Genomic DNA, 27,326 nt, shown 5'->3' with positions numbered 1-27,326 from the left:
CCCTGACCCTCCACCCCCTATCGCAAAATGTAATGCCCGTGAAAAGGGTAGGTGAACACAGTGTTATCTAGAACATAGTCCTGAGAGCACGATTGAAAATGAAAACTAGATATAGTGTATGGTATAAACTATGCACCAAAAAGTGTGATATAAGATGAACCGGGCGTGAAATATAATATGCAATACATTGTGCGCAATGACAGATTCATTGGAGAGCGCGAGATAGCACAGGCACTAGCGCGTGCTATGCGATATGCGCCTTGGAGTGTAATATGCACAGGGCAGTGTTGTGTAACCTAACTAGTCTCTAAAGTTGTAATATAAAATATGTGCTGGGGAGTGTAACGTTGCATATGCACTGTGCCAAAGATATGGATCCCAGATTGTAATATGTATGGCATAGCACTGTGCGTTATAACATAGGCATCGAGAAAGGCACGTTAGATGGGGCAATATAACCCGTGCGAAGACAAGTGTGGCATGACATATTCACGGGGTGGTGTTACAGTGCACATGGGCTAGAGAGTGTCATAGCATATGCACTAGCTAGTGGAATACAACACAGAGGTGTGTGGCACTCGGCAGGCAATGGTGGGTGTAACACAGCATTGGGCTCTGTCAGGAGCACGCTGTGACTCTCAAGTGATGTTTGTCCCCTTTCCAGAGAGTAAAATAAAAAGTATTACACATCCGGCAGTGGATGTGTGTTTTATTAACCGTGAGGGGGGTTTCTTGCATAGTTTTGGTCGAATTTTTGTCGAATCCCCTTTGAATGGCTTGGTGTGCATGTGTATTAAATGTGCCCGTCAATAGCTACCCATGTTTGTATAAATAAACGACAAGGGTGTCTACCAGGATTAGGCACGGTAGGGCATCAGACATGTCAGAGCTTCACTAGTGGTGTAAATACATTCCACGTGGATTCATTGCATGCATAGTCGCCTTTTAATGAATATCACGCAAATCGTCATGGTGATAGGTACGTACGGTTTGTCCAGCATGTCCTAGGTGTGTCTATAAATATATATTTTTTAAAAATAATAAAAAACAGTGGCCGGCCCTGGGGATTGGGGTCAAAAAAATATAATTAGGAGACTGGCCCTGGGGGATGGGGTCATCAGGGCCAATAAATTAGAATAAGAAGGGGAACCAAACAGCCCCCCTTCTTAAAAAACTAAAATAAATAAAAGACTGACATCGTGCCGGAGGCCATGCCCCCTCCGTGCAGCACTCTGCAAACGCGCCCCCAACAGGCATCTCCAGTATGCGCCAGGGAGCTGCGCTGCAGCCAGGTGTTCTGAGGCCAAGCCCCTTTTTACACCTCTCTGCAACGCAGCTCTGTGGCGCTTACTGGAGGTCCCTAGTGGTCTAGTTTGACCCTAGGGACCCTTAGGATTCAGGGGGACTTAATCTCTCAACTTAGAACAGCCACAGGGCGCGTTTACACAGTGGTGAAGGGAGGGGACGGGGCCTGAGGTGACGTGTGCAAACACGCACTATGGCACGTTTTAAATTGGGGATATAATTTCCCTTCAATACTGAGGGCCCCTGGGGGCTAACTAGCCCACCAAGTGCTTCCAGTAAGTGCCACTGAGCTGCATTGCAGAGAGGTGGTCCAGGCCGTGCCACTTTTTACACCTCTCTGCAACGCAGCTCTGTGGCACTTACTGGAGGTACCTAGTGGGCTAGTTGGACCCTAGGGACCCTCAGGATTCAAATGAACTTAATCTCCCAACTAAAAATGGACACAGGGCGTGTTTACACAGTGGTGAAGGGAGGGGACGGGGCCTGAGTTAACGTGTGCAAAAACGCCCTGTGGCCTGTTTTAAGAGGTAGTTTTAATCCCCATGCCCTATTATACACTAGGGGCTTACAGAGGAGGTCATGCTAATCACAGGGGGACCCCAACGCATAATGTTCCCTAGTGTATGTAGGTGTTTTCACTGTATTCTAAGTGTCTTTTAACATAGCACTGGCTCTAGGACTGGTTAGTCAGACTCAGTTACCACCAGTATCCGTCTGAAAAAGTTGAGGGTACAGGATGATTTTGCAACAAGGCTTCTTTCTGCTCTTCTTTTTGTTCTTTCTGCACGTTATCCTTCTTCCTGCACTTATCTTCGTATTTGAGGACTTCTGTTGCTTCTTTCTGCACTTCTTTTGTTTCTTTCTGTGCATTTTTTCTTCTTTCTTCACATGTCCTATCTCTGTAGGCATAGTTAGAAATTAGCATTTAAAAAACCTTTGAAATTCACAGAAAAAACCATAGGTTTCAGGCACGTTATAGTTAGGAATTAGCATTTAAAAAACCTCAGAAATTCACTGAAAAAACCATAGGTTTCAGGGGTGTTATAGTTAGCTGGACTTTTCACTTGTACAAAACCATTGAAATTCCCCCGTTATAGTTAGTTCAGCTAACTATAACTCGCGCGCCCGCAATGCACTGCTGATGACGTCACATATTACATCACTCATGACATGGTCAGTGACATCACTCATGACATCACTGATGACATCTCAAATGACATCACTGATGACATCACTGATGACATCATCCTTGTGATAGAGTGGCAGACCTCCTCTCACCCTAATATAACCTTTGATACACACATTCAAAAATAGAGACTAAAATTTTCAAAACAATGGACATACCAATACCAGTTACAACAACCTCTTCAGTAATTCTAAGATCCACATACACATCCACTCATTCACCAACAGTCCTATACAGTCACTCATACATGTACTCACTCATCATATGTACTCATACACCTATACATCCTGTTACACAATGCCACTCATCCATAGAGTTACTCACACACATAGTCACTCATGCTAATAAAGAATCAAACATACATTTACTTGCATATACAGTTATACACACACCACCATACTTACTTCTACGGAAACTTACACATACTTAGTCTTTTAAACAATCACTTATAGAAACACATACTTATTCATACAGGAACTCTTTCAATCTCTCACTCTCACATATACTCACATATATACACCAATAGTCACATATACTAGTTTAAAACATATGTAGTTACTCATAAAGACACTATTGAGACAGTCATTCACTCACTAACACACCCATACACACACTCATCCACCCATACAGTCCTGCACACATGCTGTGTTCAACACATACAAACAGTGAGTCACTCATTCATGCACCTATGCACTACGTAATACCCCCCACCGAACCATGCAGACACTCAGACTGATACTCAAAAAACCAACTAATAACCTATATAGACACCCATGTAGCTACTCACCAACCCATGCAGCCACTTATACACAAAGTGAGAGACTGATACAGATATTTACATATTTAAACATTACTCACTAAGCCATGTATTCACTATGATACACTTAATCAGTCAGTTACACAATCAATTTTTCAAAAACAAATCATCCATTTAGACACTTATATACCCATTTATTCTTCCATCGACCTTGAGATATACATATATAAAACATATTTAATTTTCAGAAAAACACACATTCACTGGATGATGTCATCAGTGATGTCATCAGTGATGTCATTTGAGATGTCATCAGTGATGTCATGAGTGATGTCACTGACCATGTCATGAGTGATGTAATATGTGACGTCATCAGCAGTGCATTGCGGGCGCGCGAGTTATAGTTAGCTGAACTAACTATAACGGGGGAATTTCAATGGTTTTGTACAAGTGAAAAGTCCAGCTAACTATAACACCCCTGAAACCTATGGTTTTTTCAGTGAATATATATATATATATATATTACCTACTGGCGGTCGCCAGTAGGTAGTTATAGTTAGGACCACGTTTCCATAGGAAATCCGCAACATTCTATTTTGAATAACTTTGGCGCCGGTCGACGAATCCTTGCGAATTTTTCAAAATAGGTGGGGCGCTCCGCTCCTACCCTGAAAGTCTCGGGGGGATTCGTCAAGCGGGGGCTGAGATAAAAGGGGGGTCCCAAAACGCGTTTTTCCCATGCATTTTACCATAGGACCTTTAGACACAGCTACAGCCCGAACGGCTGAACAGAATTACTAGAAATTTGGCAGAGAGGTAGTCCTCAGGTCAAGGAAGTGCCTTTTGTAGGTTTGGTGTAAATCTGTTCAGTAGATTCTGAGAAAATAGCCTTTAAATCAATATATATATCTGTGACAGCTTACGGTGCGCTTACGGTGCGCTTACCGTACGCGTACGGTGGCGTGCGCGATTCTGATTGGCTGTTAGATCTTAGTAAACATTCGAATTGGTCGAAACCAGGAAGCGGCGGCTGCCATTTTGTGTGTTTCACACAGAAAAAAAAGGGTGATAATTTGAAAAGGGGGCAAGGAGGAGAGTTACAGACCCCCTAACATTTGAAAGGGGGTCAAAGAAGGACACAAAAGGACAAAGAAAACATTTATTGATTTTTAAAAAAAATCGCGGGGTACGCGTACGGTAAGCTCACCGTACGCGTACGGTAAAAAAAAAAATTAAAAAAAGAAATGAAATGCAGATTTAAGTGTTTAGATATTAGGGGGCTCTAAAAAGAGCCGTTGTGTTTATGAAGTGATTTTTTAGGGGTACCTACAAGTAAGTACCGATGCAGAGTCTAAGGTTCAAGAGGAAGACTCTGTTCCCTTCATCATTGAAGTGCACACCATCTCCTCTATAAATGTCTTGCATGTCGTAACGCAAGTTGTTGTGGTAAATGGATCCCATACCATAGTCTCGGAGGAAAGCAGAAACAGATTTGTTGACGTGTTTTCTTGCTTTGTCAATCTGTGGACAGAAATGATTGGACCAGTTCCATTTTTGCCTTTGGCATATGTTAGAAAACACAAAGGCAGTTTTAGGGAAAAGTGAAAACAGTTGTGCAAAGGTGTCCTTCATAAGCATTTCAAGACCTACCCCAGTCAAAGTGCCTAGGTCATTGCCACCACAGTGCACTATTATGAGGTCAGGGTGTTGGTTTTGCATGAAGGATTTCACCAATGGCATCAATTGATGCCACTTTAACCCTCTCTGACCAATCCATTTAATGTCTACATTTGGCAAAGCAAGGTCTCTCACCATATCTGTTTTCTCTGCATACTTTTCACTCCAGAAGACATAGCTGTGCCCTACAATCCACACTGTGAACATCTTCAAAGGAGAACTGGATGCACTCAGGAGGTGTAATTCAGTAGAATGGTAAAAAGAAATGAAAGACAGTTTGGAAATGGAGGCAAACATATATATATATATTTTTTTAAATCTGATTGGCTGTTTCATACCATTCTAGAATAAAAACTAGGCTGTATGTGTAAATTAATAGAAGCATGTTTTGTATTGGTACAGAAAAATGTGTTACCAAAGAACAGTACTATGGATTTGCTGTTCGGTTTGAAAAGTCAAGCACTCCTGCTCTTTGGAAATGAAACATTGTTTGGTGAACTTCTGACCTGACTCTACACAGCAGTGTTCCATGAGCTGTTGCTATGGTAGCAGGCAGAAGTCAAGTTGGGGGAAGGGTACTAGGCAGAAGTCAAGTTGGGGGAAGGGTACTTTTGGAAAAGGGTTGGTTTTCAACCAATAGAAATGTGTGATTACATTTGAAAAAAAAGGGGGAAGCACTGAGATTTGAAACTTACATGTATATGTGTGGAAAAATAGAGGGAAACTTTGCCATTATCTGGTTCTGCTGAGAGGAGAGAGGTGTAGAGAACAGAGATCCTGGCTCTGATAATCTGTTGTTTGAGTGCCACATTTCTTTCACAACTAACTAATTTTAAAGGTGAGTTTAGAGTTTGAGAGGGGATGTATATGGTAAATTAAGAAATGAATATTAGAATTGGAATTCCTTTTGTTGAAGTTGTGTTTATTATTTTCTGTTTTGGGAGAAATTTAAATGTTAGGAACATGTAAAATAATATGGACTATGTTTTCACGAAAATTTAAGGTGTACTGGTAAAAATAAGGAATACTTTAAGGGTTTGAGGTTGCACTCAGTAATGCAAATACATTCAGCATCAGTGAGGCTGGTTGCCCTTGCTGGAGTGTAGTGAGTCACCCAGGTTACACATGTTGCTGGTCTAAGAAAGCTGTTTGGTATTGCTCTGGTGATTTTACATTTGCATTAGATGGAAAGGGGGAGCCATTTTTTTGTATGTAGAAGCAGACTCTTAGCACACAGCCAGCTGGTTATCCTGTGGAATCATGCACAGTATTCACAACCGAGTGGGGTTTGAGGTTTCAGTCAGTAATGCAAATACATTCAGCATTACTAAGGCTGGTTGCCCTTGGTGGAGTGTAGTCAGTCACCCAGGTTACACATGGTGCTGGTCTGAAAAAGCAGTTTGGACATGTGCTTTTATCAGAATCTGAAAAGTGGATTCATAATGTGTCAGTCTGTAAAAGTGTTTATCACTTGCCAAAAAAAAGAGTAGTAAGTGTGCTTTCAAATTGGCAAAAAAAAATCGTTTTGTGACTAATGTGGAAACATGACTCTGTGTGTAAATAGGAATTACAGGCAGAGATTTATTGCGTATTGCTCTGGTGATTTTACATTTGCATTGGATGGAAAGGGGGAGCCATTTTTTTGTATGCAGTAGCAGACTCTTAGCATACAGCCAGCTGGTTATCCTGTGGAATCATGCATAGTATTTATAACCGAGTGGGGTTTGAGGTTTCAGTCAGTAATGCAAATACATTCAGCATCACTAAGGCTGGTTGCCCTTGTTGGAGTGTAGTCAGTCACCCAGGTTACACATGGTGCTGGTCTGAAAAAGCAGTTTGGACATGTGCTTTTATCAGAATCTGAAAAGTGGATTCATAATGTGTCAGTCTGTAAAAGTGTTTATCACTTGCCAAAAAAAAGAGTAGTAAGTGTGCTTTCAAATTGGCAAAGAAATTTCATTTTGTGACTAATGTGGAAACATGACTCTGTGTGTAAATAGGAATTACAGGCAGAGATTTATTGCGTATTGTTCTGGTGATTTTACATTTGCATTGGATGGAAAGGGGGAGCCATTTTTTTGTATGCAGAAGCAGACTCTTAGCACACAGCCAGCTGGTTATCCTGTGGAATCATGCACAGTATTCACAACCGAGTGGGGTTTGAGGTTTCAGTCAGTAATGCAAATACATTCAGCATTACTAAGGCTGGTTGCCCTTGGTGGAGTGTAGTCAGTCACCCAGGTTACACATGGTGCTGGTCTGAGAAAGCAGTTTGGACATGTGCTTTTATCAGAATCTGAAAAGTGGATTCATAATGTGTCAGTCTGTAAAAGTGTTTATCACTTGCCAAAAAAAAGAGTAGTAAGTGTGCTTTCAAATTGGCAAAGAAATTTTGTTTTGTGACTAATGTGGAAACATGACTCTGTGTGTAAATAGGAAATACAGGTAGAGATTTATTGCGTATTGTTCTAGTGATTTTACATTTGCATTAGATGGAAAGGGGGAGCCATTTTTTTGTATGCAGAAGCAGACTCTTAGCACACAGACAGCTGCTTATAATATGGAATCATGCACAGTATTCACAACCGAGTGGGGTTTGAGGTTTCAGTCAGTAATGCAAATACATTCAGCATCACTAAGGCTGGTTGCCCTTGCTGGAGTGTAGTCAGTCACCCAGGTTACACATGTTGCTGGTCTGAAAAAGCTGTTTGGACATGTGCTTTTTAAGAATCTGAAAAGTGAATTCAAAATGTGTCAGTCTGTAAAAGTACTTATCACTTGCCAAAAAAAAGAGTAGTAAGTGTGCTTTCAAATTGGCAAAGAAATTTCGTTTTGTGACTTATATGAAAACATGACTCTGTGTGCAAATAGGAATTACAGGCAGAGATTTATTGCGTATTGCTCTGGTGATTTCACAGTTGCATTAGATGGAAAGGGGGAGCCATTTTTTTTGTGCAGAAGCAGACTCTTACCACACACCCAGCTGTTTATCATGTGGAATCATGCACAGTATTCACAAGCGAGTGGGGTTTGAGGTTTCAGTCAGTAATGCAAATACATTCAGCATCACTAAGGCTGGTTGCCCTTGCTGGAGTGTAGTCAGTCACCCAGGTTACACATGGTGCTGGTCTGAAAAAGCAGTTTGGACATGTGCTTTTTTAAGAATCTGAAAAGTGGATTCAAAATGTGTCAGTCTGTAAAAGTACTTATCACTTGCCAAAAAAAAGAGTAGTAAGTGTGCTTTCAAATTGGCAAAGAAATTTCGTTATGTGACTAATGTGAAAACATGACTCTGTGTGCAAATAGGAATTACAGGCAGAGATTTATTGCGTATTGCTCTGGAGATTTCACATTTGCATTAGATGGAAAGGGGGAGCCATTTTGTTGTGCAGAAGCAGACTCTTAGCACACACGCAGCTGCTTATCCTGTGGAATCATGCACAGTATTCACAACCGAGTGGGGTTTGAGGTTTCAGTCAGTAATGGAAATACATTCAGCATCACTAAGGCTGGTTGCCCTTGGTGGAGTGTAGTCAGTCACCCAGGTTACACATGGTGCTGGTCTGAGAAAGCAGTTTGGACATGTGCTTTTATCAGAATCTGAAAAGTGGATTCATAATGTGTCAGTCTGTAAAAGTGTTTATCACTTGCCAAAAAAAAGAGTAGTAAGTGTGCTTTCAAATTGGCAAAGAAATTTTGTTTTGTGACTAATGTGGAAACATGACTCTGTGTGTAAATAGGAAATACAGGCAGAGATTTATTGCGTATTGTTCTAGTGATTTTACATTTGCATTAGATGGAAAGGGGGAGCCATTTTTTTGTATGCAGAAGCAGACTCTTAGCACACAGACAGCTGCTTATAATATGGAATCATGCACAGTATTCACAACCGAGTGGGGTTTGAGGTTTCAGTCAGTAATGCAAATACATTCAGCATCACTAAGGCTGGTTGCCCTTGCTGGAGTGTAGTCAGTCACCCAGGTTACACATGTTGCTGGTCTGAAAAAGCTGTTTGGACATGTGCTTTTTTAAGAATCTGAAAAGTGAATTCAAAATGTGTCAGTCTGTAAAAGTACTTATCACTTGCCAAAAAAAAGAGTAGTAAGTGTGCTTTCAAATTGGCAAAGAAATTTCGTTTTGTGACTAATATGAAAACATGACTCTGTGTGCAAATAGGAATTACAGGCAGAGATTTATTGCGTATTGCTCTGGTGATTTCACAGTTGCATTAGATGGAAAGGGGGAGCCATTTTTTTTGTGCAGAAGCAGACTCTTACCACACACCCAGCTGTTTATCATGTGGAATCATGCACAGTATTCACAAGCGAGTGGGGTTTGAGGTTTCAGTCAGTAATGCAAATACATTCAGCATCACTAAGGCTGGTTGCCCTTGCTGGAGTGTAGTCAGTCACCCAGGTTACACATGGTGCTGGTCTGAAAAAGCAGTTTGGACATGTGCTTTTTTAAGAATCTGAAAAGTGGATTCAAAATGTGTCAGTCTGTAAAAGTACTTATCACTTGCCAAAAAAAAGAGTAGTAAGTGTGCTTTCAAATTGGCAAAGAAATTTCGTTATGTGACTAATGTGAAAACATGACTCTGTGTGCAAATAGGAATTACAGGCAGAGATTTATTGCGTATTGCTCTGGAGATTTCACATTTGCATTAGATGGAAAGGGGGAGCCATTTTTTTGTGCAGAAGCAGACTCTTAGCACACACGCAGCTGCTTATCCTGTGGAATCATGCACAGTATTCACAACCGAGTGGGGTTTGAGGTTTCAGTCAGTAATGGAAATACATTCAGCATCACTAAGGCTGGTTGCCCTTGGTGGAGTGTAGTCAGTCACCCAGGTTACACATGGTGCTGGTCTGAGAAAGCAGTTTGGACATGTGCTTTTATCAGAATCTGAAAAGTGGATTCATAATGTGTCAGTCTGTAAAAGTGTTTATCACTTGCCAAAAAAAAGAGTAGTAAGTGTGCTTTCAAATTGGCAAAGAAATTTTGTTTTGTGACTAATGTGGAAACATGACTCTGTGTGTAAATAGGAAATACAGGCAGAGATTTATTGCGTATTGTTCTAGTGATTTTACATTTGCATTAGATGGAAAGGGGGAGCCATTTTTTTGTATGCAGAAGCAGACTCTTAGCACACAGACAGCTGCTTATAATATGGAATCATGCACAGTATTCACAACCGAGTGGGGTTTGAGGTTTCAGTCAGTAATGCAAATACATTCAGCATCACTAAGGCTGGTTGCCCTTGCTGGAGTGTAATCAGTCACCCAGGTTACACATGTTGCTGGTCTGAAAAAGCTGTTTGGACATGTGCTTTTTTAAGAATCTGAAAAGTGAATTCAAAATGTGTCAGTCTGTAAAAGTACTTATCACTTGCCAAAAAAAAGAGTAGTAAGTGTGCTTTCAAATTGGCAAAGAAATTTCGTTTTGTGACTAATATGAAAACATGACTCTGTGTGCAAATAGGAATTACAGGCAGAGATTTATTGCGTATTGCTCTGGTGATTTCACAGTTGCATTAGATGGAAAGGGGGAGCCATTTTTTTTGTGCAGAAGCAGACTCTTACCACACACACAGCTGTTTATCATGTGGAATCATGCACAGTATTCACAAGCGAGTGGGGTTTGAGGTTTCAGTCAGTAATGCAAATACATTCAGCATCACTAAGGCTGGTTGCCCTTGCTGGAGTGTAGTCAGTCACCCAGGTTACACATGGTGCTGGTCTGAAAAAGCAGTTTGGACATGTGCTTTTTTAAGAATCTGAAAAGTGGATTCAAAATGTGTCAGTCTGTAAAAGTACTTATCACTTGCCAAAAAAAAGAGTAGTAAGTGTGCTTTCAAATTGGCAAAGAAATTTCGTTATGTGACTAATGTGAAAACATGACTCTGTGTGCAAATAGGAATTACAGGCAGAGATTTATTGCGTATTGCTCTGGAGATTTCACATTTGCATTAGATGGAAAGGGGGAGCCATTTTTTTGTGCAGAAGCAGACTCTTAGCACACACGCAGCTGCTTATCCTGTGGAATCATGCACAGTATTCACAACCGAGTGGGGTTTGAGGTTTCAGTCAGTAATGGAAATACATTCAGCATCACTAAGGCTGGTTGCCCTTGGTGGAGTGTAGTCAGTCACCCAGGTTACACATGGTGCTGGTCTGAAAAAGCAGTTTGGACATGTGCTTTTATCAGAATCTGAAAAGTGGATTCATAATGTGTCAGTCTGTAAAAGTACTTATCACTTGCCAAAAAAAAGAGTAGTAAGTGTGCTTTCAAATTGGCAAAGAAATTTCGTTATGTGACTAATGTGAAAACATGACTCTGTGTGCAAATAGGAATTACAGGCAGATATTTATTGCGTATTGCTCTGGAGATTTCACATTTGCATTAGATGGAAAAGGGGAGCCATTTTTTTGTGCAGAAGCAGACTCTTAGCACACACGCAGCTGCTTATCCTGTGGAATCATGCACAGTATTCACAACCGAGTGAGGTTTGAGTTTTCAGTCAGTAATGCAAATACATTCAGCATCACTAAGGCTGGTTGCCCTTGCTGGAGTGTAGTCAGTCACCCAGGTTACACATGGTGCTGGTCTGAAAAAGCAGTTTGGACATGTGCTTTTTTAAGAATCTGAAAAGTGGATTCAAAATGTGTCAGTCTGTAAAAGTACTTATCACTTGCCTAAAAAGTAGTAGAAAGTATGCTTTGCAATTGGTAAAGAAATTTCGTTTTCTGCCTAATTTCAAAGCATGACTTTGTGTGCACACAGGAATATTTAATTTGTGAAGGTGTTATTGTGATTTTCACTTCTAGGAAAGGGGTATTTAGTATTTTAAGATTTCAAAAGATCATAAAAAATGTAGTAATATATTTAAATAAAATAAAGGAATTTTTTTTTTAGTTTTTTTCAGGTATTGCTGAAGAGCAGTGAACAAAATTTAAGATGCCTACAAAATCCAGACTAAAGAAAGACCAAAAAAAAAACCTATATTTGAAGACAACTGGAGGACCTAAGTTAGTTGGAGATGCTCATGTTGGGAAAAAGAAAAAATCTTCTGGTAAGCAGACAAAAGATTTTTTAAAGAACATATTCAAAAAAAGGAAAAATGTACAAAATGTCTGTACTGGAAAGAATGTTTTCAATAGAAAAGGACAGGAAAAAATTGAGAATTTAGTTAATGCAAATATACCTTCTGCAACTATAAAGATTAACTTAAACAGAAAAACAGCGTTTAAAGAGATACGTAGAAAAATGTTTCAGAGAAGAGTTATGTCCAATTTGATAAAGGATGTGAAGAAATATAAGCAAAAGGCAAAATTTTTCAAGAGAAAGAAAGAAATTGAAGCCATTGCAGCAAAGGCATTAGAATTAAAAAGGAAACTATTCATTTTAATTTTGAATAGGATGCGTACATTAGATAAAATGGTTAATGTACTGAAATCACAAAGCAAAAGGAAAAGAGTAGTGAACAGAACAAACTTTTGTAAAGTGTTTTTAGGAAAATGGATGCATAGTTCAAGTAGTGAACCTTTTTTTAATGAAGAGAGCTATTTTCAAAGTAATAGTTTGCTGCATGTAGTTGACACCAGAGGTCGTGCTTATGAAGTGAAAAATGGTTGCATAATGGAGAAGGAGGTAATGGTTCCAAGAGATGAGGTACAAGTGATGGCGGATGAGGCTATGGGGAGACGTCCTAAAGCCCCAGTGTACACTTGGAATTGTAGTAGTATTGCACTGTGCGTCAGGAATCTATTTATAAATTTCGTGAGTTTCTAAGAGAATATAGTAAAAAAAGTGTAAAACAGAAGATTAAGGTGCTTCAAAGTCTAGATCCATGCAGAGTGAGAGAGAATACTGGTTTGCAGGGTCATTCTCTGGCTTGTCTATCTAGAAAAGTGTGTAATAGTGTTTTCCATCATTTTAGGATGCTGGCTGTTCATCATACTGAAATGAGAAAGTTTGTGAGACGGTTGTATTTTGCTAAAAGTCCAGCAATAAAGTTAGATGAATTGAATAGGGCTCTGTTCCGTGGATCGGTATCAGATGTAGAGAAGGTTGTTGATGAAATTCAGTTTTGTTACTTTGGTCCTGAACAAAACAGTGCAGAAAAGGACACAGTAAATGAGGAAGAAGTGGAAGAGAATGTAGAACCCTCTGTAAGTAAGACATTTAATGATCACATAACAAAATTTGCAATAATCTCTAATGAAAGACCAAATATTACTTGTATTTGTTGCCGCAGAACTCATTATAGAAAACAAACTAGGAATGTTGATCCCTACAGAAAGAGTGAAAATGAAGATAATTATAAGTGGAAGGATTTTGCCACATATATATTTCTAGAAATTTGTTTTGAATTGGGTGAAGATCAGCGTATTTGTAAATACTGTTACAACAAGTTAGAGGAAAATAGAATGCCGACCAGAGCTGTACATAATAATTTAGAATTGGATGCTATTCCTGCTGAACTTTCTGAATTAAATACATATGAGTCTATACTTATTCAATGTGTTCATCCGTTCCAGACCATAGTACGTATGGAGCCCAAAACTGGTAAATTACCTCCTTCAGATTTACTGAGAGGTTTAAAAGGTAGAGTGGTGTATTTGCCCTTGGATTTGAAAAAAAATATGGAAACTATTGATGCGGATACTTTGGAAACTGAACCATTAATTATTCTGGTTAATGGTGTACCTACAAAGAATAAGAAGATTTGGCAGGAGCTGGTAGATGTACGGAAAGTACAAAGAGCAAATTTGTATTTGAAAAGGAATAACAAATGGTATGAATCAATTTATATAGAAGAAGAAGAAGAAGATTTACAAGAAGACACAGAAACACCAACTGGACAAATTGAAAAAGTGGACAAGTCAAAGGAAGAAGAAATTTATGAACATTTTAGCATACATCCTCTTCATTCAAAAGAAGTTATGGGAGACAATATTGATCTGTTTCAGATGAAGAAAGCAAAAGGAACTCCCGTGAGTGTATGGGAGGAGAGCTTGGAAGCTCGATGTTTTCCCCAGCTGTTTCCTAAAGGAAAAGGAGGACGATACGATGAACGTCCAGAACAGATTCCAGCTTCTGAGTATCGGACTACAAGACTATATGCTGAAGATCCCAGATTTCGACAAAGTATTCCTTATTTGTTCCATCTTTTATTTGAAAGCGACTTGTCTGCACTGTCTTATGCAGTAAATCACATTTTAAAAAGTGGAGTACATTTACAAAATGTGTCTGCTAAGGATTTTATGGAGAAAGTGCAGCACCGAGATGATCATTTGGAAACACAACTGATCAATCTGATGGCTTGTCAGCGTGGGACAAATGAATATTGGTACCGACGCCATGGTGAATTAAAATGCATGTTACGGAATTTAGGAACACCAACATGGTTCCTTACCCTAAGCTGTGCTGAGTACGCTTGGGATGATTTACTGGATTTTCTACGAGAGTCAAATTCAAACATTAAAAACATCGAATACAAGACAGCAGGAGAACTGTGCTCATTGGATCCGGTTAATGTTTGCAGATATTTCAATCATAGATTTGAGGCTATGATGTCCTTCATCTGCAATAAAAAAAATCCACCTCTAGGAGAAGTAGTGGATTTCTTTTGGAGAAAAGAGTACCAGGCAAGAGGTGCCCCTCATATTCATATGCTGTTGTGGATCAAGGATGCCCCAAAGTTTGGAACAGATGCTGATGAAGCAGTGTTATCTTACATTGAAGAATATGCAACATGTGCTATACCAAAAAGCACAGAAGAGAAAAACTTAAAGGAGAAAGTTTTACGTTTCCAAAGTCATCGGTGTGGAAAATACTGTCGACGGAAATACAAGAGCAAAGAAAAATACTACACTAAATGTCGATTTGGATTTCCTAGACCTGTTCTTTCAAAAGGAAGAGTAAACAGTTTTATGTCAGCTGTGAGACATACTATCACAAGAAAATCACCTAAGAATACCTACAACCTAAAAAGAAAAGAAGAATCAAAAAATATAAATGACTACAACCCAGTCATTTTATCCATGTGGAATGCTAACATGGATATACAGTATGTAGCTGACAATTCCATTGCTGTTGCTCGATATGTAACGTCTTACATTACTAAATCTGAAAAAACTGAATTGAAAGAAATGTGGGAAGAGATTTCTTACGAGAAGACTGTCAGTAAGAAGCTGTACAGTTTCAGTTTAAAGATGTTATCGCATCGAGAAATTGGATCCTACGAATGTTCAGATAGGTTATCTTCTGCAAGTCTCTACTCGAAATCAAGAAGAATAATTTGGGCAAGTTTAGGCCTTGCAGCAATGAGAAATCGGGTACTGAAATCTGTTGGAGAAATTGAATATTTGGCCGAGAATGACCCAGAAAGTACAGATATTTTGAAATCAAACATGTTGGACACATATTATCCCAAGAGAAGTCAACATCTGGAGAACATGTGTCTCTATGAAGTGCTGCAGAACTACATTTATTCACGGAAAGCCGCAGAAGACATCAACAATGGAAAATATAAAGTCATTGGTGAGGAAGGATGTTTGGTGAAGCAAACAAAAGGAAGTTTGATAAATCACAGGAAGCTGAGTTGCGACACTACTGACAAAAAGGAATTTTACTACTTGGCTCTTTTACAGCTATTTAAACCCTGGCGTACAGAGGATGAACTACTGGGAGAATTTCAAAGCTATGAAGATTCATTTAATGCTTGCAAAGACAGCATACAATGCAATACATTCACAACTTATCTGCAAATGTTAAATGAAGAAATTGAACAGGAAACTACAATTGCAGCAGAAGTAGCTAGAGACAGTTCTCAGGACAGCCAAAGTTCAGGAACACTCAGTCAAGATCCCCTAGGACAACCAATCGTTGAAAATGAAGCATCAATAGCCATGAATGAAGTGGAAACGGCTATGAATCAAGCTCAAGAAGAATTTATAGACTTACAAAATTTGGAGAGACAACTGAACGAAGAGCAGCAACAAATTTATGAAGAGATCAGAAACAAAATTGATCACGGATTTCTACATGAAAAAAATGAGTGTTCATGCACATCATTTCATCCAATCAGGATGTATGTAAGCGGACAAGCTGGAACTGGAAAAAGTTTCCTTATAAAAGTCATCAGAAGCTACCTACAGCAAAAAACGGATTCTACTTTGTCTTGTGTGGTTACTGCTCCAACTGGGTTAGCAGCATATAACATAAAAGGAATCACTTTACATTGTTTGCTAATGTTACCAGTGGAGCATGAGAACAAAATACAATACAACAAGCTAACTGGAGAAGCATGCTTGGAAGTTTCAAGAGTATTGAAGAAGATGCAAGTTCTCATTATTGATGAGGTGAGCATGGTATCAAACTTAATGCTTGCCTTTGTGCATTTAGGAATGCAGCAAATTCTAAGGACAGACTATGACGTGTTATTTGGTGGAAAGCATGTCATAGTTTTTGGGGATCTTCTACAGCTTACTCCAGTTAAAGGACAACCAGTGTTTAATACTGTGACACATGAAGACACGAAGAAGTCATTGGGAAGCATCGGTAATGCAAATATTTGGTCCTTCTTTGACTACAAGGAACTTACTACTAATATGAGGCAAGCAAACGATGAAGAATATGGAAGTATTCTGAAAGATATCAGGATTGGACTACTCACAGAAGTTGGCAAAAAAGCATTACAGAGTCGGCTGCTACATAATTTATTTCCAAAGGAAGAAATAGTTGCAGAGAAGATATACAAGAACATTGCAGAAAAGAAAAGTGTCATTTGCTTAATGCCAACTCTACGTGAATGCTCAATATTCAATGAGGAGCTTTTAAAATTGGAAAAGGAAGATATCAGGAAATTGGAAGCAGTGGACAAAATTGAGGATGGAAGAATTACTATCACATTAACAGGCACACTGAAAAATAAATTGGATTCACTAGAGAAGAACATTTCTAAAACAGCTGGATTAGAAAAAAATCTGTATGTTTGCATGAACTGTAGAGTATTTTTAAGGAGAAATTTGGATGTTGAAAAAGGTTTAGTTAATGGAGCTATGGGAAGAGTTGTGGGTTTTATTAATTATCAGAAAAAAGATGGAATTGAATGTTTAAAAATAAACTTTGATCAGATAGAAGAAGTTAAAGATATTTGTCGTTGTTCAGTTCGTTTCATGCTTGTGAAAGACTTATATGTACGTAGGAAGCAGTTTCCTTTTTCACTAGCATATGCTGTAACTATTCACAAGTCTCAAGGATTGACTGTAGATTGTGCTTTTGTGAACATTGGTTCAACTGTGTTCAAAGAAGGTGTGGCTTATGTAGCTTTGTCACGAGTGAAAACATTATCTGGTTTATTCATGATAGACTTTGATGACTCAAAAGTTAGTGCTGATACAAATTGTGTAAAGGAGTATAATAGATTAAGAAGAACCTATGCTCCTCATTTAGGTCAGTATCCTGTGTTGGAGAAACGCGTAGTTTCTCGTAAAAGGAGAAATGAGAATATCTGTAATGAAGATGTAGAGAGGAGGAAAAAAAAGAGGAGTGATGTAATTGCAAGCAAAAAGAAAAAGGAAAATGAAGAAGAGGTTGTAGGATGTCATTTTGAAAATAGCTCTGGTGTCAACTGCTACGCTAATGTAGTGCTGAATGTTGCATTTTATCTGGAAAGTGTGCAAGAGCAGATAATAGTAAATCAGAGAAAAAGATTCTGTTCTGAGTTGAGTCTCCTTTTTGAAAAGCTGAGTAATGATAAGACTCAAATAGAAAGTGCTACTGAAATTAGAAAACTTTTAGATGTATGTTCAGGACGAACACAGTTTTCTCAAAATGTACAGCAAGATGCACAGAAATTCTGGATGTTTTTTCTTCAGGTACTGGAAGAAGAAGGGGTTCCTATTGAAAATGTATTTGGTCTCTCTTATAAATGGGAACATAGTTGTGAAAACTGTTATAATACATGTGGCTCTTATGTTGATTCTGAAAGGTTTATTTATTTAACATTGCCAGAAAGTAAAACAGTCACTTTTGCTAAATTAGTTAAAGATGCTAATCATAACATGGAATGCAGTGAGTGTCAATCTGAAATGTTTTCAACGTTACTTTTAAAGGAATACGGACAATATGTAATTTTAATGATGCAACGATGTAAAGCTGATGGTTCAAAATTAGATATTTTAATAAAGAAGTTTACAGGACAGCAATTATCAATTTCAGGAAAAACTTTTTTAACAGTTGCAATAATATTCCATGAAGGACCTACTGTTACTTCTGGACATTACACAGTTTATCTTAAATGTGAAAAAGGCTGGACACTGTGGAATGATTCCCAATTGATTTTCAAGCAACGTTTGCCTTTTGATTTAGCAAATTCCTATCTAATCTTCCTGAAACCAAAATTTTAGAGAGAATTGGCAAGATGTGTACAAAACAATTTTACCATTTTATTGGATTACCATTGGAATTTTCAAAAAAAATGATTTTTCAAATTATCATTTGGCCTAATGGAAAGATAACCAATTGTAATATGGACTTTTTAAATTTTTAATGAAACTTTGGAAAACCAAAAATTTAGACAAAATCGGTAACATCTGCACAATTTAAATTTTGGAATGTTATTGGATTGCCATTGGAAATTTATTCAAAAAAGATTTTTAAAATTACTATTTGGCCATGAGGAAAGGTAACCAATTGTATTGTGGACTTATTTAATTATTAATTAATCTTTCGGAAACCAAAATGTTACAGAGAATCGGTGAGATCTGCACAATTTAAACTTTAGAATTTTATTGGATTACCATTGGAAATTTAATCAAAAAAGAATTTTAAAATTACTATTTGGCCTAAAGGAAATGGAACCAGATGTATTGTGGAGTTATTTGAGATATATTTTTGTGATTATACTTCTGAAACAAAAATGTCAGACGGTATTTTAAAGAAATAAGTTTTGATATTAGTTTTTTTTTTTTTTTTTTTTTTTAAAAACCTTTATTTGTGCATATCAAAAGAACAAATACGGGCCTACAACCATCAGGCCGGCCACAAAACGGTTAAGCACTGAGACAAACATTACATCCCCTGTGCATCAATGGTCAAGATTAGCAACGATTCAGGAGTTATACACTGGAGAGATCCTTGACACCAGGGGAAGGAGAAGTAAAGGTTAATTTTAAGGTTTTCAAAATAATTTTATCGAGGAAAAAAGTCAGTAGAGGATAGAACCAAGGAGATTCGAGTCCGCAAGATGGCTTCATCACACAGGAGAGCAGCAGCATCATTAGAAACGGCCATAGAAAATCTCAGACAGTGAGGCGTTGCAGTTATATAACAGGATAGTCACATAAGTAAATACGCACCCCTCCAAAGCCGCCCCCACTCAATCCACCCCACACCCGGACCCCGAATCGGAAACAAGGATAGCGCAGAGACATAGAAGAAAAAGGCCCATAGAACTAAAAAAGAAACAGTTAATTACCCCCCCACCCTACACCAATGCGGAGGCTACGGCCTGCCCCCCCCCCAGCATAGTGCCTGTCGCCCAATGAACCCGAAATATAGACAAGAGAGAAAGTAGGAATAAAGGAAAGAAAATAAGAAAACAAAGAAGAAAGCGGGGAGGAGCCCACGTAACCTCGGAGCGCCCGAAACCACCGGCCAACTACGTCTCCACACACTGAGAACCCACTACACCCAAAGGCGGTCGTGGGAAGATAACGTATCACAACAATCTAAGGAAGGCAGACAAATCGCGACGAGTGCGCACAACCTATGCAGACAGTCCCAGTCCCAGTCCAGCCCATCCGTGAAACCATGGTGATAGGAAGCAATCTAGCCCTGGCCCGATCGCGGGCGTAAGATTAGACTAGCCCCCACATGAAGGCCCCGCAGCCCGTGCAAACAAAGACAATATGGCCGCTTGGGAGAAGATGGAGAAGTAGAGTCACAAAATGGCCGCCGATCATCTATTGAGGTCCCCTTGTGCACCATATAAAATCCAGACCTGGCCTGTAAAGTACAGGAGTTCCACATAAAAGAAGCCGTAGGCCACCGTGAACAGTTCCTCGAGGACGTCAGGTGTCGCTCAGCTGGATACTCTTGCGGGCGCGGTGAGGCAGGCAACAACAAAGCAGGCAGCAATAAACGGGGAAACAAAGTGTCCACAATTGAGCAGGAGATCGATTGATCCTGGGTGCCGGGAAAGCCAGATGCAGACACCAGTGCAGCACGGTTATACCCAGTCGTTGCGTCCTCGCAAGAGGACAGAAGCACTGGCAGACCCACGTCTTGTTGAGAACAAACGGGGCGCTCACGACCCGCAGCCGACAGTATGGAGTCGAACCGCTCACTCAGCGTTTGCAAGCCAACACACAATTGCAGACGAAAGTCCCGCAGGGCAGCCAGAACGGAGCCGCATGTCAGCGGAAGCTGCGCCCCCACATCGGCAGCAATCCGGGACGGCACTGTGGGGCTGGAGTCTGGTAGAGGGAGGGCGAAGCAGGCAGCGGGCGAGACCGGAGCATCACCCCCCAGCAGCGAGCAGGCAATCAACGCCATGTTTTACCGCTGAACGGTACAGTGGCCAGGGGGGGGGTCGTAACAAGGAGGCAATTCCCCGCAGGTCTGCGCCGCAACAGGTGAAAGCCAACAGTCGCTTCCCCTCCCTCGGACTCTCTTTGCAGCCGACTAGGCAATAGAAGAAGGGGGTCTGCAGCCTTCCACAGCGCGGGCCACAGAGCGGGGCAGGAGACCCGCCACACCGGGGCTTACCCTATAGCTCCAGCCCGTCGGGTGAAAGGTGAAGGAGGTGTCCGGGCGTCTCTCCCCCGGCTCGTCTGGCGACAGTCCGTGGTGTGAGGCGGGAGCGGGGCCGCGGGGCTCTGATTTGCGCCGGGGGTCCAGTGACTGTGGAGCTTCCAGGGGGCCGACCAAGGCCACAATGGAGCAGGGGTCCAGCGCGGAGAACAAAGGCACCAAGAACTCCGGCATCCGGGCGGGCTCAGACTCCGGGAAAGCGGCGGCGCGGTCAGCGCGTCGTCGCGCACGTTGCACCTCGAGAATCGGCGAGGATAGGAATCAGGATGATAGTCCGAGGCCAAGGGCCGGCGGAGCCGGGCGCTCAAGCGTCTGCTCCGGTCGCCATCTTGGCTCCTCCCCCAGTTTTGATATTAGTTGATATTTTTTTTAGAATATTATGCATTTCTATAATGTTATGTTTAAGTTAAAAGAGATTCTGGGCTTTTTTTATACAATCTTTGAGATTGTTATTTTTTTTTTGCCCGCTGTTAAATGATGAATGCAATTGCTTTCACAATTTATAGTGAAATGCAATATATTCTGAAAACAGCAAAAAAAAGGCAAATTTTTTTGATAAAAACATGTAAATACGTGTACTGTGTAATATATTGATTTATTAAATATTAATACTTTTTTCTTTTTTTTCAGATTGTGAAAGAAAATTTTCAAAAAAAACCAACCAATTTTTCAAGTAATTTCAATTACATTTTAATTAAAAATTAAATTGTTGGGTGGGTCAGGTAAGTGAGAAATTAGATGGTCCTTTTCTTCCTCTTTATCTCAAAAAGATTTTTAGTATTTAGTTATTAATTACTCAAGGATCTTGAGATGTGGTAATTGATTTTTAGTGTTTTTAAAAAAAAAAAAAATACGCTTACCGTACGCGTACGGTAAAAAAAAAAAAAAAAGTTTTAAAGAAAAAATAAAAAAAAGTTGAGAGGTAAGGTTGGCTCTTAAAAGAGCCGTTGTGTTCATGCAGGGACAGAGGAAAGGAAGTATGGGAACATAAGCTGGTTGGACATTTGTGCTGATCTATTCTGTTGTTAATGAGGGAAACACTGGTCTCCCTGTGAACAATTAGATCATGGCAAAATGAACACCGCATTGTAACCCTACCAAACCGAGGGTTCATTTCCAGAGGTTCAGAAAAAGGTGAATGTGCCCCCACAGAGGAAGGGCTCTGCTGAGCTTCCGAAGAAGGACTCGGCTGAGCTGCTGTGGATGTGCTTGGTTGACTTACTGAAGGGTTGCCCCTAGTATGTCTAGCATGTGTCCTAGGATGCACATCCTCAAGGTGTCTCAACATAGTGTGATTCCCGAAGGAATACTTCTTGTTGGGATTACCTCGCGAAAGTACACGCTTGCACAGCTTGCAAGTCACCAAGGCAGCATTGACATTTTTCTCACCCTCAGGAAAAGTAAAATACTCCCATATGAAAGAGCCCTTCTGTTTCCTCCTTCTCTGCCTGATGGTGGTGCTGCTAGCCTCACTCTCAGCAGAAGAGTGCTGTTCTGCCATCGTATCACAAAGACAAGTCAGCTCCTTCTCCTAAGGGATCACAAGCAGAAATGAGGGGAATGGGTGTGGTGTAGGAGAGTTCTAGAACTGAAAGTAGTTTCAACCAATCAAAAGTTGTGTTTCATGATCACATGACCCACCGTGCGCGTACGTTACGCTTACGTTACGCTTACGGTGCGCTTACGGTGCGCTTACGGTAAAAGTGCGCATGCGCGTAAAAAAGACACGCGCTCGCGCGCATGCGCAAAACAGTCACTCTACAACACTTCCGCGTAACGTGCGCGTGTAGCGTACACGCCTACGCACCCCACGCACAGTACGCGCGGCTACGCAAATTGCGTAACAATACGCAAACAGAGTAGATAAATTACAAACATTGCGTAAACCGTACGCTTACCGTCCGCTTACCGTACGCGTAATAAAAAAAAAAAATTAAAAAAAAAATATTTTCCATGTTATACTAATATATCTTACCTGTTTGGTAAAAAAAAAAAAGAAAAAACTTGACATATTGCATATTTTTTTTTAAAAAAACATAGTGTTTTAAGAGAATAAAAAGTTTAACAAAAATTGTTTTTTTTTAAAAAAAACACATTTAAGATAAGAATTTATAATAAAAAAATCATACAAAATCAATAAAGAAAAATATGGGAATCACATATGTTATAGGTAAGAATTAGCATTTAAAAAACTATACAAATTCACTGAAAAAACCATGGGAATCACATATGTTATAGTTAGAAATTAGCATTTAAAAAACCTTGCAAATTCACTGAAAAAACCATAGGTTTCACACATGTTATAGTTAGGGATTAGCATTAAAAAAACCTTGCAAATTCACTGAAAAAACCATAGGTTTCACACACGTTATAGTTAGGAAATAGCTTTTGAAAAACCTTGCAAATTCAGTGAAAAAACCATAGGTTTCACAAATGTTATAGTTAGCTGGACATTTCACTCGTAAAAAACCAATGAAATTTTCCCGTTATAGTTAGTTAAGCTAACTATAACTCGCGCGCCCGCAATGCACTGCTGATGACGTTACATATTACATCACTCATGACATGGTCAGTAACATCACTCATGACATCACTGATGACATCTCAAATGACATCACTGATGACATCACTGATGACATCATCCTTGTGATAGAGTGGCAGACCTCCTCTCACCCTAATATAACCTTTGATACACACATTCAAAAATGGAGACTGAAATTTTCGAAAAAATGGACATACCAATACCAATTACAACAACCTCTTCAATAATTCTAATAACCACATACACATCCACTCATTCACCAACAGTCCTGTACAGTCACTCATTCGTGTACTCACACATCATATGTACTCATACACCTATACATCCTGTTACACAACACAGCTCATCCATAGAGTTACTCACACACATAGTTACTCATGCTAATAAAGATTCAAACATCCATTTACTTGCATATACAGTTATACACACACCACCACACTTACTTCTACGGAAACTTACACATACTTAGTCTTTTAAACAATCACTTATAGAAACACATACTTATTCATACAGGAACTCTTCCAATCTCTCACTCTCACATATACTCACTTATATACACCAATAGTCACATATACTAGTTTAAAACATATGTAGTTACTCATAAAGACACTATTGAGACAGTCATTCACTCACTAACACACCCATACACACACTCATCCACCCATACAGTCCTGCACACATGCTGTCTTCAACACATAAAAACAGTGAGTCACTCATTCATGCACCTATGCACTACATAATACCCCCCACTGAACCATGCAGTCACTCAGACTGATACTCAAAAAACAACCTAAAATCCAATATAAACACCCATGTAGCTACTCACCAACCCATGCAGACACTTATACACAAAGTGAGAGACTGATACAGATATTTACATATTTAAACATTACTCACTAAGCCATGTGTTCACTATGATACACTTAATCAGTCAGTTACACAATCAATTTTTCAAAAACAAATCATCCATTTAGACACTTATATACCCATTTATTCTTCCATCAACCTTGAGATATACATATATAAAACATATGTAATTTTCAGAAAAACACACATTCACTGGATGATGTCATCAGTGATGTCATCAGTGATGTCATTTGAGATGTCATCAGTGATGTCATGAGTGATGTCACTGACCATGTCATGAGTGATGTAATATGTGACGTCATCAGCAGTGCATTGCGGGCGCGCGAGTTATAGTTAGCTTAACTAACTATAACGGGAAAATTTCATTGGTTTTTTACGAGTGAAATGTCCAGCTAACTATAACATGTGTGAAACCTATGGTTTTTTCACTGAATTTGCAAGGTTTTTTAAAAGCTATTTCCACACGTTATAGTTAGGAATTAGCATTTAAAAAACCTTAAAAATTCAGTGAAAAAACCATAGGTTTCACACATGTTATAGTTAGCTGGACATTTTACTCGTAAAAAACCAATGAAATTGCCCCGTTATAGTTAGTTCAGCTAACTATAACTCGCGCGCCCGCAATGCACTGCTGATGACGTCACATATTACATCACTCATGACATGGTCAGTGACATCACTCATGACATCACTGATGACATCTCAAATGACATCACTGATGACATCACTGATGACATCATCCAGTGAATGTGTGTTTTTCTGAAAATTAAATATGTTTTATATATGTATATCTCAAGGTCGATGGAAGAATAAATGGGTATATAAGTGTCTAAATGGATGATTTGTTTTTGAAAAATTGATTGTTTAACTGACTGATTAAGTGTATCTTAGTGAATACATGGCTTAGTGAGTAATGTTTAAATATGTATATATCTGTATCAGTCTCTCACTTTGTGTATAAGTGGCTGCATGGGTTGGTGAGTAGCTACATGGGTGTCTATATAGGTTATTAGTTGGTTTTTTGAGTATCAGTCTGAGTGTCTGCATGGTTCGGTGGGGGGTATTACGTAGTGCATAGGTGCATGAATGAGTGACTCACTGTTTGTATGTGTTGAACAGACCATGTGTCCAGGACTGCATGGGTGGATGAGTGTGTGTATGGGTGTGTTAGTGAGTGAATGACTGTCTCAATAGTGTCTTTATGAGTAACTACATATGTTTTAAACTAGTATATGTGACTATGTGAGTATATGCAAGGGTGAGACATTGGAAGAGTTCCTGTATGAATAAGTATGTGTTTCTATAAGTGATTGTTTAAAAGACTAAGTATGTGTAAGTTTCCGTAGAAGTAAGTATGGTGGTGTGTGTATAACTGTATATGCAAGTAAATGTATGTTTGATTCTTTATTAGCACGAGTGACTATGTGTGTGAGTAACTCTATGCATGAGTGGCATTGTGTAACAGGATGTATAGGTGTATGAGTACATATGATGAGTGAGTACATGTATGAGTGACTGTATTGGACTGTTGGTGAATGAGTGGATGTGTATGTGGATCTTAGAATTACTGAAGAGGTTGTTGTAACTGGTATTGGTATGTCCATTGTTTTGAAAATTTTAGTCTCTATTTTTGAATGTGTGTGTCAAAGGTTATATTAGGGTAAGAGGAGGTCTACCACTCTATCACAAAGATGATGTCATCAGTGATGTCATTTGAGATGTTATCAGTGATGTCATGAGTGATGTCACTGACCATGTCATGAGTGATGTAATATGTGACGTCATCAGCAGTGCATTGCGGGCGCGCGAGTTATAGTTAGCTGAACTAACTATAACGGGGCAATTTCATTGGTTTTTTACGAGTAAAATGTCCAGCTAACTATAACATGTGTGAAACCTATGGTTTTTTCACTGAATTTCTAAGGTTTTTTAAATGCTAATTCCTAACTATAACGTGTGTGAAACCTATGGTTTTTTCACTGAATTTCTAAGGTTTTTTAAATGCTAATTCCTAACTATAATGTGTGTGAAACCCATGGTTTTTTCAGTGAATTTGCAAGGTTTTTTAAATGCTAATTTTTTTTTTTTTTTTTTCTAACATATTTTTAATTTAATTATCTTACCTTTTATAAAGACTATGATTAAATTTTTAAAATTCTATAATATGTTTTTTTTAATATATTTTATAAACTAAACTTGTAAAATTTATTAGCAATACATTTTTTCATTTTTTTTTATTTTTTTTTTTAGTACGCGTACCGTAAGCTTACGGTAAGCGTACGGTTTACGCAACGTCCGTAATTTTTCTACGCTGTTTGCGTATAGTTACGCAATTTGCGTAGCCGCGCGTCCTCCGCGTGGGACGCGTACGCGTGTACGCTACACGCGCACGTTACGCGGAAGTGTCGGGGAGTGACTGTTAAGCGCATGCGCGCAAGCGCGTGTCTTTTTTACGCGCATGCGCACTTTTGCCGTAAGCGCACCGTAAGCATACCGTAAGCGTACGGTAGGTCATGTGATCATGAAACACAACTTTTGATTGGTTGAAACTACTTTCAGTTCTAGAACTCTCCTACACCACACCCATTCCCCTCATTTCTGCTTGTGATCCCTTGGGAGAAGGAGCTGGTTTGTCTTTGGGATACGATGGCAGAACAGCAGAGCTCTTCTGAGAGTGAGGCTAGCACTAGCAGCACTGTCTTGAGGCAGAGATCGAGGAAACAAAAGCCCTCTTATGTATGGGATTATTTTACTTTTCCTGAAGGCCAGCAAAAGGTAAATGCACCCTTAGTGACTTGTAAGCTGTGTAAGCGTGTACTTTCTAGAGGTAATCCTAACAGGAAGTATTCCTTTGGGAATCACACCATGAAGAGACACCTCCAGGATGTACACAGAAGGACACATGGTCATCTTTTTGGAGGTAACTCTTCAGAAAGACAAGCCAGTACATCCACAGTAGCTCAGCCTGAACCATCATCTGCAGGGCTGACTCCTTCTTCTGCAGGTCAGGTGAGCCCTTCATCTGTGGGGGGAGAATCTCCTTTTGCTGGCCCTCTGGAAATGAACCCTCGATTTCGGAAGGTTGATATTCATTGCACATTTTGTAAAGATCTAATTTGCCATAGGGAGACCAGTGTTTCCCTAGTGAACAACAAAATAGATCAGCACAT

This window comes from Triturus cristatus, chromosome 6 (assembly GCF_964204655.1).
Source record: "Triturus cristatus chromosome 6, aTriCri1.1, whole genome shotgun sequence".
Lineage (NCBI taxonomy): Eukaryota > Metazoa > Chordata > Amphibia > Caudata > Salamandridae > Triturus > Triturus cristatus.
This window is presented reverse-complemented; position numbering follows the sequence as displayed.